Genomic DNA, 13,723 nt, shown 5'->3' with positions numbered 1-13,723 from the left:
GATGCATTTTAGCTTATTCTTCATTCGATACAATTTAAATTTAATAAGCCCCACTGGAAACATGTGTGGGCTACATGATATTCAGGTCCGCTAGGAATAAAACTTCACCGATCCCCCCTGTTTGCTAACATTACATGGGAGTAGACGATCCTATCGGGAGGACTCTGATCTCTTACATCAAAAGTGGAAACTGGTGACGTTAATATAACACAGCGCACGAAGCCGTAGAATTTAAAGGTACTGGACGACCCATTGGTTAAATGGATGGACGAACATAGGTATCTCATATTCCGAAGATGTAAAAGTTAGCTAAATTTGTGAACGGTTGATTTACATTAACTTAAGGATAATGAAACGAAATAAAAATGAAATCTGAAGAAAACTTAAGCGAAAGTTTAAATTCTATGAGAGTGTTACTACGGCCATTTGAATGTGCAGTGAAGTATCTGAAATAAAACCAAAGTCATGGTTCACTCGTAAGTGGGGATTAACACAAGGCAAATCGATAAATCTCCTGAATGTAATTACTAATTCGTGAAAGTTTTTGAACATCTCTGTTGCTGGTGTTGTTATTCATATAACGATACTTTACCCTTTTTGCGGTGTTTCAGGTGAATTCCACACAAAGTTGTTAGATGGCAGCTGTCAGAACTCGTTATATGAGAACGCTCCAGTGCAGCTTGAGAATCTGTCTTCGTTGGATTTATGAACTCAAATACGGTCTTAGTTTCAGAATGGCTACACTTATTTGTATTATTTTACTAGAATCTGAAAAGTTCCCGTGTAACAAATACTATTGCACTTTTACTTAACAACACTATGTACGCGTAGTAAGTTATTATTCGTTAACTAGGTCATATATAACTGCTTTTCCTGCAAATAGTTCCTGTTTCCATCACAAAAAATGGAATGTAGAGACGTCTTGATGTCGAAAAAAATGGTTCAAATGGCTCGGAGCACTAAGGGACTTAACTGCTAAGGTCATCAGTCCCCTAGAACTTAGAACTACTTAAACCTATCTGACCTAAGGACATCACAAACATCCATGCCCGAGGCAGGATTCGAACCTGCGACCGTAGCGGTCGCGCGGTTCCAGCTGTAGCGCCTAGAACCCCTCGGCCACCCCAGCGGCCTTGGTGTCGAGTGTCAAAGTATTTCGCACTATACAATAATTTCCAAATCATTTGCAGCTTGGCGCACTCCTCCTCTGCGATTGTCGGATACTCTGTAGCTATATCTCAGAAAAACTGTGAGCGTCTCACAAGGAAACTTTTGGCCTCCTAAGTCAAACTGTGAAAACAAAGCTACTGCATTTTGTAAAATTCACAACAATCACATAACACATAACACTGCAAAAATCAAAGTAATCGCCAACAGTAATTGTACTTAAATAACTTTCTGTAACAGTGACTAGTAGCATGTGTTCTTCAACCCAGGAAGGGACCAAAATAATACCCTGATGTATCGTCAGTTGGCATCTAACGAACTACGTGTTTTTCCTGATCGTACAAGTTTCGTACATTTCGTAGAATAGTCCTATAATTGAAACGGGAAATAAACGTTGGTCGTTTTTAAAAGAGTTCCACACACGTCTCCCGGTGACAATCCACAAAATTCCCATAAGAAGTCTAAATGACTTTCCACAGTATACACTCTCGTAAGTAACTCAGCCCATGTAAGAGTAGTCCAAGTCGACAATGCTCTGGCTTCATCCTGCTCATCTGTAGAACACCTACGACAGGATTCACTACTACAAGATATTCTGTTATCTTCGCTCTAAACAGAACCGAACCAATCAACAATGGGTGCCTTGGCAGTAGCGCACTCGATAATATCGCCTGCAGGAAATTACAGAATGTAGAGAACTTATGCTTGCCTACTACTGTATAACGGGAATGCTTACATCTGGGGTGAAAACTTGTGTTGTTATGTCGTTACAGCATCGCATCACATCGCTCGAGCGTTTAACCGATGCATTTACTTCACCCGTCCAATAACTGTCAGCCTGCGACGTAAAAACGCATTACGTCTTTATTAAACTGAATAACAGCTGTGGCCGGCGTGATTACATGTGGAGGTGACAGCCTGCGTTGTGTGCGCCCCTCCCCTCCTAAGACCAAACAGGGGCGAACTCTCGCGGCCGGGGGTACGGCACTGTGTCTCAAGTATGGTGAATTATTGGGGAAGACGAGAGCCTTCGATAACACCCGTCCACTTTGATAAATAACATCATCACTAGCCTCAAGATGCAACACAACTTTCATTTTAAAATGGCGATTAGGACGTCATATTCAACACTTCCTATAAAACCAAAATATAAAAATCAATTCAGAAACTTAAAAATTCGAAATAATAAATATTGGGCCTTAAGGGGAATCTGGGGAGTTATATTCTCAAGTAAAAGCCACAGAGCCCCAAAAATACTGGCGTATACAAAACAAAACAACCGGAAGAATACGATGAAGAATAGCATGCAGAGGTCTGCATCGAAAATGCAAAAGTAAAGCATCAAATTAGATAAATACAACTGGTATCGAAGATATCACTCTATAAATATAAACTAACTTAAAAGCCAGACACCAATACAGAAAACAAAAAGAAATATCAGTATAGAAAGTGAAAAAGTAATACCAGTACATGTAGCAAATATCGCGAAAGTTAACGAAATATGGTAACAACAACGAATACTCCAATACCGATACAGAAAGGTTTAAATTGCGAGATGGACAAAATGCAGTAACATGTGTTCACCAATACAGCTGAACAGAAAATTGCAAAATCCCTGAAATTACTCGTAAATACTTTTTGTGTGAGTTGTTACGCGCTAAACTGGATCTGGCGACTTCATTCTGTAGGCAACCCAACTCAACTAGTTCTGCTACATCTTTGTACATTGCTTTCAATTACTAACATCACGTTCTTCACACTTTACGTTAGAATAACCAGTCTTCATTTACCATAACCTTCTGAAGACATTCGTTTTCCTTTATTGTCGATCTAACAGCGTTCCTTATTTCAGTAATATTACTATTAGTATTCGCTAAGTTATTAATTTCATTACATTATAGGTTGGCTCACCTTTGAAAAAAATATGTGCCGTAGTTCACATAAGTTGTAATCACTGTGTACTCACGTTACCAAGACAACCAAAGATAACGTTTAAACTCTAGTTGATTAGGACCGTAAGCGGAGAACACCGTAAACTCATCTTTCTCTTAAGTAAGTAAACTGGTTGATCCAGTAACATGCTCATTCCATCAAAATTTGCACCACTATGTATATATCCAATATAGACTACAAACACAGCATAAGGTGACAATACAAACGTCCCTAACGAAAACAAAGCAACGCTCCGCACACGTGTGACGTCACCCACCACAACACCAATACGTCGCAGTTCAAGCCCGACAGGTGATATCGTAGTTTCAGGTCGAGACAATTACTGTTTTGTCACATCACTTGCATTCTGTCTTTCCCAAGTCAGTTTATTTTACTCGTTAAATTAAAGCCATAGTACTGCAGTTCTGCACTGCAGTGACTGACGATGATTGTATCGTGCCGACAGAATGTTGTCTACTGAAACAAACATCAGCCTCTGCACTTGATACACTTTTCCGTTTCATCCTGTTGGCGGTGGACATCTCCATGCTTGTAATACGGGAGGCATCTGATGAGGAATATATGTCCCTCCGAGACGCATGCAGTTTTGCCGTTCCCATAGTTTTCGCTTTGGGTGTATGTTGTCGGAAGGCTCTATACCAATAAACTCGTTCCTCTATTCACCGCACAGCGCTAAGCTCTAAATTTTGTTGCTTTTGTGCAAAATTCTGCCAGCTGGGGTGGCCGAGCGGTTCTATTAGCTACAGTCTGGAACCGCGCCACCGTTATGGTCGCAGGTTCGAATCCCGCCTCGGGCATGGATGTGTGTTCTAGGGGACTGATGACCGCAGAAGTTAAGTCCCATAGTGCTCTGAGAATTTTTTTTTTTTTTTGCAAAATGCTGCTGTTTTTGAAACGATCCCTGGTGTTGCCAACTTACTAACAAGTGAATAATCCAAGAAGCAATAGCTCAAATTAACTTTTCCAGTCTAACATTAATGCCCACTTTCAATCGCACCAGTTACTTACTACCACGCAGAGCTATGAGAACTTACATGTGGTGAGCCATGGGATACGTTCACTGTACGCAAATTTCTAGTACCTTTAGAATAGAAATCACACACAGGAATATACGCAAACGAAGAATGGAGTACTGGTCATAGCTCCTCTTTGAACAGCAACTTCTCGTAGTTAGTTGGCCAACGAAAGGCCCTAAGCGGCTGGAAAAAAGGGCAGGTCAACCGCGTTTTCAACAAACACACATAGTTATTGGCCTATATCACTGGCTCCGTTCGGTTCTGGAAATGTGGAACATGTTTTATGATCACGCATTACGACCTTCTTCGAGATCGAGGAAGATTTTCTACAAAAATCATTACGGATTGCACAAACAGACATCCAGAGACATTCAGTTCAATATCATCGTCAATAAGAGATAGAGCAGAAGAGAACGAGACCCAGGTTAATGCTGTTTTCCTTCACTTCGCACTGTCGCACTCTCGTTTAGTGAACAAAGTACGAGCAAGCGTCGGTTCGTCTTGTGGCAAGCGGAGCAGTGGATCCCACAGAAATATTCATCTGACAGAATACTACAGTACATAAAAATTTCAAATTTAAAATCATCCATTCTTCTGCCTCTATGACAGAAAAGTACTTAGCTATGAGGCGTTGATGATTTCAGACATTTGTCCCAGAAGACAAAAAGAAAAAAAGACGGATTTGTCCAGATCACAATATTTTAGGGAGAGCGGTTTTACACAACAACTAGATAGAGCTTGTAGGCAGCCAGTGGGAAGACACTGCGGCGGCGCGGCTCCTTCCGTCCTTTATCTGCAGCTACCAGTGAACTCGCTGCAGCAGATCGGCGGTATGAAAGCCGAGCGGAATCCTACGGTATTTCAATTCGCACCGAGCAGCATACTACGTAACTTTTTCAAGAATCGGGAAAAGGTCTTAATTTCGAGTGAAAGGTGGTAGTACTGGCAAAACTTTGCTATATTCTTAACATTGATATTGTACACGTACACTTCTAAGACCGTGCTAGTCTTAACACAGTATGCGTAAAATACTTTCATTCACGTTAGCAAGTTTATCTTAACGTATTTCATGAAATCTACTAAGCACTAAGCACGGATTGTTCTTAAATGAATATGCTCGCCATGCTATTAATGTTTCGGTGTCTAATGCACGCAAGTTTTTAGTCACCAATCTGCTCAATATGCCACGAGGAATTACTGTGTTTTCTCATACAGTAAATTGCTTAAAAATCCGTACATTCTAAAAAGCACATTGCCTTCACCTTAAAGCACTTTTGAAGTGTGTAGCACAACGATAACCGGCAAATTATAACTTCCTTCGGATCTCTTGCTACACACGACCGTGTCATTGAAAGGTTGTGCTACGTGTACTCTAGACTGCTGAAAGCTTCCTGTATCTCCAAGAGAAATGAGGAACGAAGAATACTCTGTTCTAATTGGTCAGTTTTCTTTAAGGCCAATAGAAAAACATTATTCTCTCTTGTTAGTCCGCGCTTTTCATGACCAACCAATCAACAAATAACATGCTTTCGAACTGAACTTTTTCCCGAAATAAATATTTAGCATTCTGATATTTTGTTTATACTTTAAGTTGTTAACTATTTTCATTTGCACTCGAATTAGCTTTCCTTTTGCCATAAACTGACTTGACATATTATGTTAAAAAATTCCCCATCGTACAACGTCCTTCAGTAGAGCAGTGGTCTACATGTTTACTTTAGACCACATTCACGCATCACTGACACTACTAAAAGCATATACAAAACTGTATAGAGATAAATAAACAAAAGGGCTTCAGGAAATAAACAGAATAATTCGCAAAAACGTGCTCTTGACCTGTTTCTTGAATGTGTCTGTGCACTACTGTTCTCTGGTGGATGAAAATTGGAACTACGTACCCGAATGAACCCGCTTGCAGACCATCTGTCACTGTGCATGCATGAGTCATTCTGCCGATACAAAGGTTCTAGGCACAATGATCAGATTCGCCAATATCGTTACACACTCTGTGATCTGTTGTAGTTTATTTATCATCTTTAGAAGGCTGCTGTTTTCAAAGGCACATGTAAACATATTCAAAATTTTATTCTTTCTTGTATGATGGATGTTTACTATGTCAGAGCAAAAAAGAAAATTGCTGTCACTGATTCTGTACCAGTTAGCGCAGGTACGACAGTGAGATTTCAACAATATCACTTTTTATCATAATAGTCAGATATGTTTCCTCTAACGTGATATCTGTAGCAAGGTCCTTGACATTCAAGACACCTCGCGAACAGAGTTCAAAAACTTTAGGATAATCGTTTAGAGAAATCAGAGTATAGTTATTTCTCAGAGATACAGTTGCACAGGTGTCATGAGTGGTCGTCTTTCAGGTGCACAGACTCTTCTGAATAAACATTTTGAACTTGCCTATGTAGTTCATTTTTATGCCGAAACGCAGGATCTGATTTTAACCTATGCACAGAGGCAAATAGGGACGTTAGAAGATATTTCGTTGACTTTAGTGAGATTCTTAGTTTTTCCTACATTCTTAACAGTGTTTAATTGACATACTGAGTAAGAAAGTCTGCCATGTTTCCTACTCAAGGTGGAATTTTAAATCAAGAACTGTGCAAGTTGTGTATGAAAATAGTGACTTGTAGAATGCCTGGAGAAAACTGAGATTCCATCTCGACAAACCACTATAATTATTTAAGCAACAGTGCAACGTCTGAAATGAAGGCACCAGCATTTCAACTTTGGTTGTCTGTATTTACAGTCACACTGTGCCAACATTGCAGCATATGTCATAGTTGCAAATTTATTTAATTCCGAAACGTGTGTGTTGTATGCAGGTCACTTTCTGCAAACATTGCTACAGGCATCTTGCAAAATAGATCCCATCCTTGAAGGCAATAAACTGAGAACAAAAGTTCTGATATCATACACGAGGAATGAGTTTAGAAATTTCTGCAATCCCTATTCTTAAATGATTTGCAGAAATATTGTAGTCAGTCAACGAAACTCCTGAAAGTGACTGTTACCATACCGGCGACATCGTCTGACGCGGACCTGAAGGTTTTCTGCTTCGTGCTGTGAGTCAGCAGCTGCTAAGAGCAGTAGCAGCGCTCTCAATCGAGAAGGTCATTGTCAACAGCATTGTAGAATTCAATGAACTGAATGAATACTTCACTGACAGAATCTCTGATCTTAATGAGCGGAGAATGGATTATTCGAGACAAAGTCAATCGTAAAGTAAATGTATTTCCGTAGAGTAGTTCTTTTTTACTATTATTAAACCATGTGTGTTAGTCATTTGAAACTTTGTAGACAACCTTCCAGTGAACCCCTAGAAAAATCTGCGCGAAACGCCATTCATAAAAGCTTAACGACTAGCAGATCAAATGGCTGGTTTCAGGACGTTCTAGCAAACAGTAATAAAAGTTGTAACTTAAAGGAAAAAAATCGATAGATGTAGCCCAGGGGAGCTCTACAGGGCTATTAATGTTTGCAATACTCTGTATGTAAATGACGTAGAGGATAACGTCGTAAGCTGTCCGGGGCGGTTGTCAGACGAAGCTGTTGTCTACAGGAAGGTTGCAACAACAGACAACCGTATCGAAACGCGGGAAGACATGCCAACAGTTCACGATTAAAACTTCCTGGCAGATTGAAACAGTGTGCCCGACCGAGACTCGAACTCGGGACCTTTGCCTTTCGTGGGCAACTGCTCTACCAACTGAGCTACCGAAGCACGACTCACGCCCGGTACTCACAGCTTTACTTCTGCCAGTACCTCGTCTCCTACCTTCCAAAGTTTACAGAAGCTCTCCTGCGAAACTTGCAGGACTGCAAGGTTCGCAGGAGAGCTTCTGTAAAGTCTCCTACCTTCCCAAGGTTCCTACCTTCCAAACTTTACAGAAGCTCTCCTGCGAATCTAGCAGAACTGCAAGGTTCGCAGGAGAGCTTCTGTAAAGTTTTGAAGGTAGGAGACGAGATACTGGCAGAAGTAAACCTGTGAGTACCGGGCGTGAGTCGTGCTTCGGTAGCTCAGATGGTAGAGCATTTTCCCGCGAAAGGCAAAGGTCCCGAGTTCGAGTCTCGGTCGGGCACACAGTTATAAACTGCCAGAAAGTTTCATATCAGCGCACACTCCTCTGCAGAGTGAAAATCTCATTGTAGTTTACGATTGGTCTAGTTGACACTGCAAGTAAATAAATGTAATGTCCTGCACGTGCATAGGTTATGAGATTGGCAATAGAACATTGGATACAATAACAACCGGAAAATACCTCAGAATAGCTGTCATATATGGACTAAAGAGGCAAGACCAACTAAAAAATTGTCACAGAGAAGCAGAGGAGTATCTAAGATATCCTGGAACAATCTGAAGGGAATTACCTCATCCACAAGAGAAGTGGTTTTCAAAAGACTCGTTCGGCATTTCTTGAGTATTGTTCATCAGTCGGACCATTATCAGGTAGGATTATTAGAAAGTTATGTATAGACCATAACTACCCTCTGCCACGCAATATAATGTAGCTTAAGAGCAGATGTCAACGTTAAAGTTTCCCTCAAATTCCGCTGACAATTTCGTGGTTTGTAAAGTTCTGTCAAACGATGGGGTCACCTGGGCTCAGAGCTATGCAAGTATATATCTTCTGTCTGTCGTGCCATTGATCTACTTTGATTATTTCTATTACAGCTATGTATGTAGCCGAATCAGGAGCTTATTACCAGCAGTCCGTTACGTTCTTCCTATATTAGGTCGTAATGCTGTTACGATTAAGGGATCATTGTTACATGGTTGTAATACATTGTAATGCTTCAATAAGGAAACGAGTATTTGATGTGAGTGTATCTTGACGTCCAGACAGCCATTGAACCTATTTGGTGCCGAGAATATACTGCAAATGTATTTCGTGTATTGTATAACGGCTGTAGTCGCTGCAGTTCGAGTATCTTCGGACATGGATGCGTGCTTGTCCGAAGGAACTTTGCATCGTAATTCGGGATTACACAAGCACTGCGGTATCGCATTTATCCGCGGCACAGAGCAGCTGACTTTCAAGGAAAATGCGTCCTCTGTATGGGAATATTCGAGGGTCATTCAATGATAAAAGAGACTAATTGGTCTGGAGAAAAAAAAAACGTTTATTTTTACAAAACAATACTTTTCCTACATTTCAACATAATACCCTTGAACATTTATGCACTAATTCCAACGGGCTACAAGGTTTTTTATTCCGGCTGCAAAGAACTCTTTATCTTGATGTTTGAACCAATTTCCGACAAAATTTTTCACGTCCTCGTTGTCCTGCAACCTCTTCCCACGTAATATCTCCTTCAGTGCACTAAACAAATGGGAATCACTAGGTGCTAAATGAGGACTGTAAGGCAGTACTTCCCAGCCCATTTTGCCGATGGTTTCACGGGCTAGATGAGCAATATGAGGACTTGCGTTGTCTTGCTGGAGAATCACACCTCTCCTCTCAGATCCACGACGTCTCTCTCTCATGGCTGGCTTCATCTTGTTTAAAAGCAAATAGGAGTAATATTGGCTGTTCATTCTACGCTGCTCTTCGTGATAATCACAAGAAACTTGACCTTCAGCATTCCAAAACAACATCAACATGACTTCTCCTGTAGATGCTTGCCTTTGAATTTTTTCTTAACTCCTGAGTTGGTGTGCTTCCACTCGATGCTTTGTCTTTTTGATTGTGGCTCATAATAGTGAACCCAAATTTCATCAAAAGTTAAAAGTTTGCTGAAGAAGTGCTCACCTTTTCTTTCATAACGTTCATTTAGCTCTGTGCACACTCTCAACCTAGTTTCCTAGTGTAGCCGCGTCTACTCCTTTGGGACCCATTTTGCACATGTTTTGCGGTACTCCGGCTTGTTACGGATAATGTTATGAACTGTGTCAGCACTAACTTGAACCTTATCAACTATCATTTCCCGGTCACAAGGGCGGTCGGCACGAATAATGTCATCAATTCGACTTTCAAGTGAGGGAGTGTAAACTGCAACAGGTCGGCCAGAACGGTGTTGGTCTGTCACTGAGTCGAGAAAATTTTTGAACTGCTCTACACACTTGTAAAAATTTTATCGATTTATACAACGCTCATCATAAACTTAAGACGGTCTATAGTATATATTCTCTTGTTTCTCGCCTTCAGCAAGAAAGAAAACGAATAAGAGAACGTTGTTCAACTTATGTGGACGTTTGAAGCGGACTCGCCATCTTGAGATGTATTTTTGACGTTAAAAACAAAACAATTTTTATACATCAGCTGATCAGGACTCATCCTAGTGATACCAACTCATAGCCACGAAAGTATCAAACTTGCCCTACTAACAGTTTTTCCCCAGACCATTTTGTCTCTTTAATTATTGACTGACCCTCGTACATAGTGGACGTACGGGTACAGGATTTAGACATGTGGCTCACGATCTATCGTAGTTGGGGCCTGGCCATGAGTTCTGCTCGGATAGTCAAACGATAAGGTGACCGCTCGCGATAAGCCGGAAATCCGGTTTTGAGTTCCGGTCAGGCAGAGGCTTTCACTGTCGTCATTCTATTATACAGCTGATGGTTGTCCATATTCGCAACTGTGAATAAATTTCTTGCATTTCATAACGGCCGTAGTCGTCGAAGTGCCTGTTCCTTAGGACATACATGCATGTCCGAGAGAATTTTCCACTGTAATTCGGAATAACATAGCCACTGTAGTATCGTGTTTATCCGCCGACACCGGGCAAGCGAGTTTAAAGTAAAATGTGTCCAACGAACGCCATTATACATAATGGATGTCCGAGGACAGGATGTAGACACATGGCTAACGACATGTGGAATATTGTTTTTGTATGTCCATGCTATTGGGAGGAGGTCTCTGGGAAGACGGCCGTTTACTATTGCGACAAAATAAAACACCTACAGCCGTCCTTATGATTTTATTTTATTTTGTTACAACCAGTTTCAGCGCTTCAATGCGCCATCTTCAGGCTGTTGTTGATGTGGTATAGGTTGATATGATCCTTATATATATCACATCAGTTGCCAGCATAACTGGATACTCAGATAATGAGTCAGCACTCCAACCATCAACTGCCGACTGACTGACTGACGAAAACTCAGGAACTGTCTCTAATAAATTAGACTAATATGCAGAGATTCAAAAAATTAAAGTAATTTGTAAGCCTTGCTTTTTCGAGTAGCAGTTTACAGTTTTCCTTCTTGGGAAATGTTTCCGCCAAATCTTCCACTTTTCGCTTTTGTTTTTCTTATGTCGATCTATTCCATTTTCAGTTTTCTCGTTAACTAGACTTGAAGAATTAGTTTCTTTAATAGGGAAAGGGTTAAGTCTATTTGCTATCTTTCTTCTTTTTATTAAGACCTACAAAATAAAATTATTTTTGGAAACAATAGCAGTTTATGGTACTTTTGTCTTAATACTTGTGGAATAATAAAATGCACAATGTCCAGTCCACAGCATGTTGATACAATATAACGAACCTTCCTTTAAGCTAATTCATCTGGGAAGGAAAGTTTATAAACAAATCTCTCGTATATCCACTAATGTAAAGACACCCTCGATTCTATCATTAGCTGCATGTACACCAGTGTTTGGCCACTTTCCATCAGAATTTACAGTTAATGCAGACATCCCGTATTGCCCTTTCGTGTTCAGTTATTTTCACATTTCTTATGTATGTCTATGCAATAATTAATAAAGATTTTGTACAAGAATATTTCTTTTCTTGTCCTACCACACGACTTGGTTTCTTTGGTGTCCAACGATGATTTAGATTCACTCTCACTGCCAAAAGTATCTACAAAGTATTTGCAGGATCACTTCTTCCTCGTCTTCCAAATATACCCAGAGCGACTTCTGTCAGTAAAATACTATCAGTCAAGGTCACCTCTTATATGCACTGAAACACATGGATTATGGCAGACGTGGGGTGTGTTACAATTACAGTACAGTAAATCACAGGAGAGGGTATTGACTTCAGCTATCTTAAATACAGCTTTATGCTTACTGATTATTGCAAAATTTGGCTTCATAACCACAGAGCAAAGGCGATATGCATTTTTACCAGTCAGATGTGTTGATAACATAGAATACTGATAAACTGCGGCTGTTACTACTTCTTATATACTCAAAAGATTCAAGATGTATGTCCCATATAGGAATAATGTTTGAGGAACTGTTTTATCCCATTGCAAACCCCTAGCCCAATTACACTGTTGTGAGTGTGTGTGCATGTTGCAGGTACCCCAGACCCTATCCTGAACCTAATACAAGATAACTGGAAAACAACCCCGCACTTAACGTCTGTGATGGTCTGATAACTTTTTTCAGGCTGCTCCTGGCCACTTGATAGTTTTGCAACTGTGATCTACTTCTAGCCACGCGTCTCATATATTTACCACAAATGCAAAAAAATTTTGAGCTTACTTCATGCAATGGATTGTCACGAAACGTGTTGACCATCACAACATCTCTTTTGCGGTTCTGTTTTACTAATATCTGCTAGCTGACGTACGCTGTTAAATAGTTACCCTCCTTCAATTTTTCATATTCAGTGACGTAAAGGAACTCGTTTTTGTTTTCCTACATTGTGTCGAAAACACCGCTTGCTTTCTCGTCTGTTGGTCACCGTAATCTGAACTAATATACCAGGTGTAGACGTAAATTCAATAATTCTTTCCATGAAAATCGTTAGCGAACTCCAAAACAACTCGAAAAGTAGTTTTTTCTTCAGGAGCTGCCATAATTTGTGTCCATGGCAGTAAAAACATTGAAAATCGTTAAAACTTTGAGAATGCATTATTTTAACTGATGTAGGATGAAACTTTAGTAATAACTTCATAGTACGTCTCGGCTTTGAATTCATCATTCCCATTAGCTACAAGCGACAGGTTGCTGTGGTCTGATATATTCGTTGAACTGAGAGCGAACGTGCCAAGGGCCGGATATATCCGTCATGCCCACTTAAAAGATTAAACCTTTTACATCGTATTGATTTCAGTAATTTAATTTATGCAGCAGTTTTTACTGAAACTGAAAATACTCGTGGAGTCCTAAGCTCGTACCAGTTATCTTCTTTTTCCATTTTCCATCATTCTACTGACTGGTTTGTGGGGGCTCACCGCGATTTCTTCTCTTGTACCAATCTCTTCATCTCAGAGAAACATATTCGGCACATATTCTCAATTATGTGTTGTATTAGCACCATGGAATTTGTTTCCTTATGTCTCGAAACGTGTCCTACAATTCTGTCCCCTCTTTTTGTCAGCGTTTTCCTTATGTCCCTTTCTTCCTCTATTTTGCGGAGAAAAAGAAACGCACAGTATATCTGTTTAAAAAAGCTGATAAAAATGCACTAACACCTTTTGAAGAGACAGTCTTCACCCCTTCCGATCTGATCGTGTAAGTATAGAAAATGTGGGGAATGTTTTCAAAGAGATAGTATCGACAGCAATTAAGAGATATACAAAACATAAAATAATAAGTGATGGCATTGATCCCCCATGGTACACAAAATGGGTCAGATCGTTGTTGCAGAAGCAACGAAAAAAGCATGCCAAATTTAAAAGA

This window comes from Schistocerca nitens, chromosome 7 (assembly GCF_023898315.1).
Source record: "Schistocerca nitens isolate TAMUIC-IGC-003100 chromosome 7, iqSchNite1.1, whole genome shotgun sequence".
Lineage (NCBI taxonomy): Eukaryota > Metazoa > Arthropoda > Insecta > Orthoptera > Acrididae > Schistocerca > Schistocerca nitens.
This window is presented reverse-complemented; position numbering follows the sequence as displayed.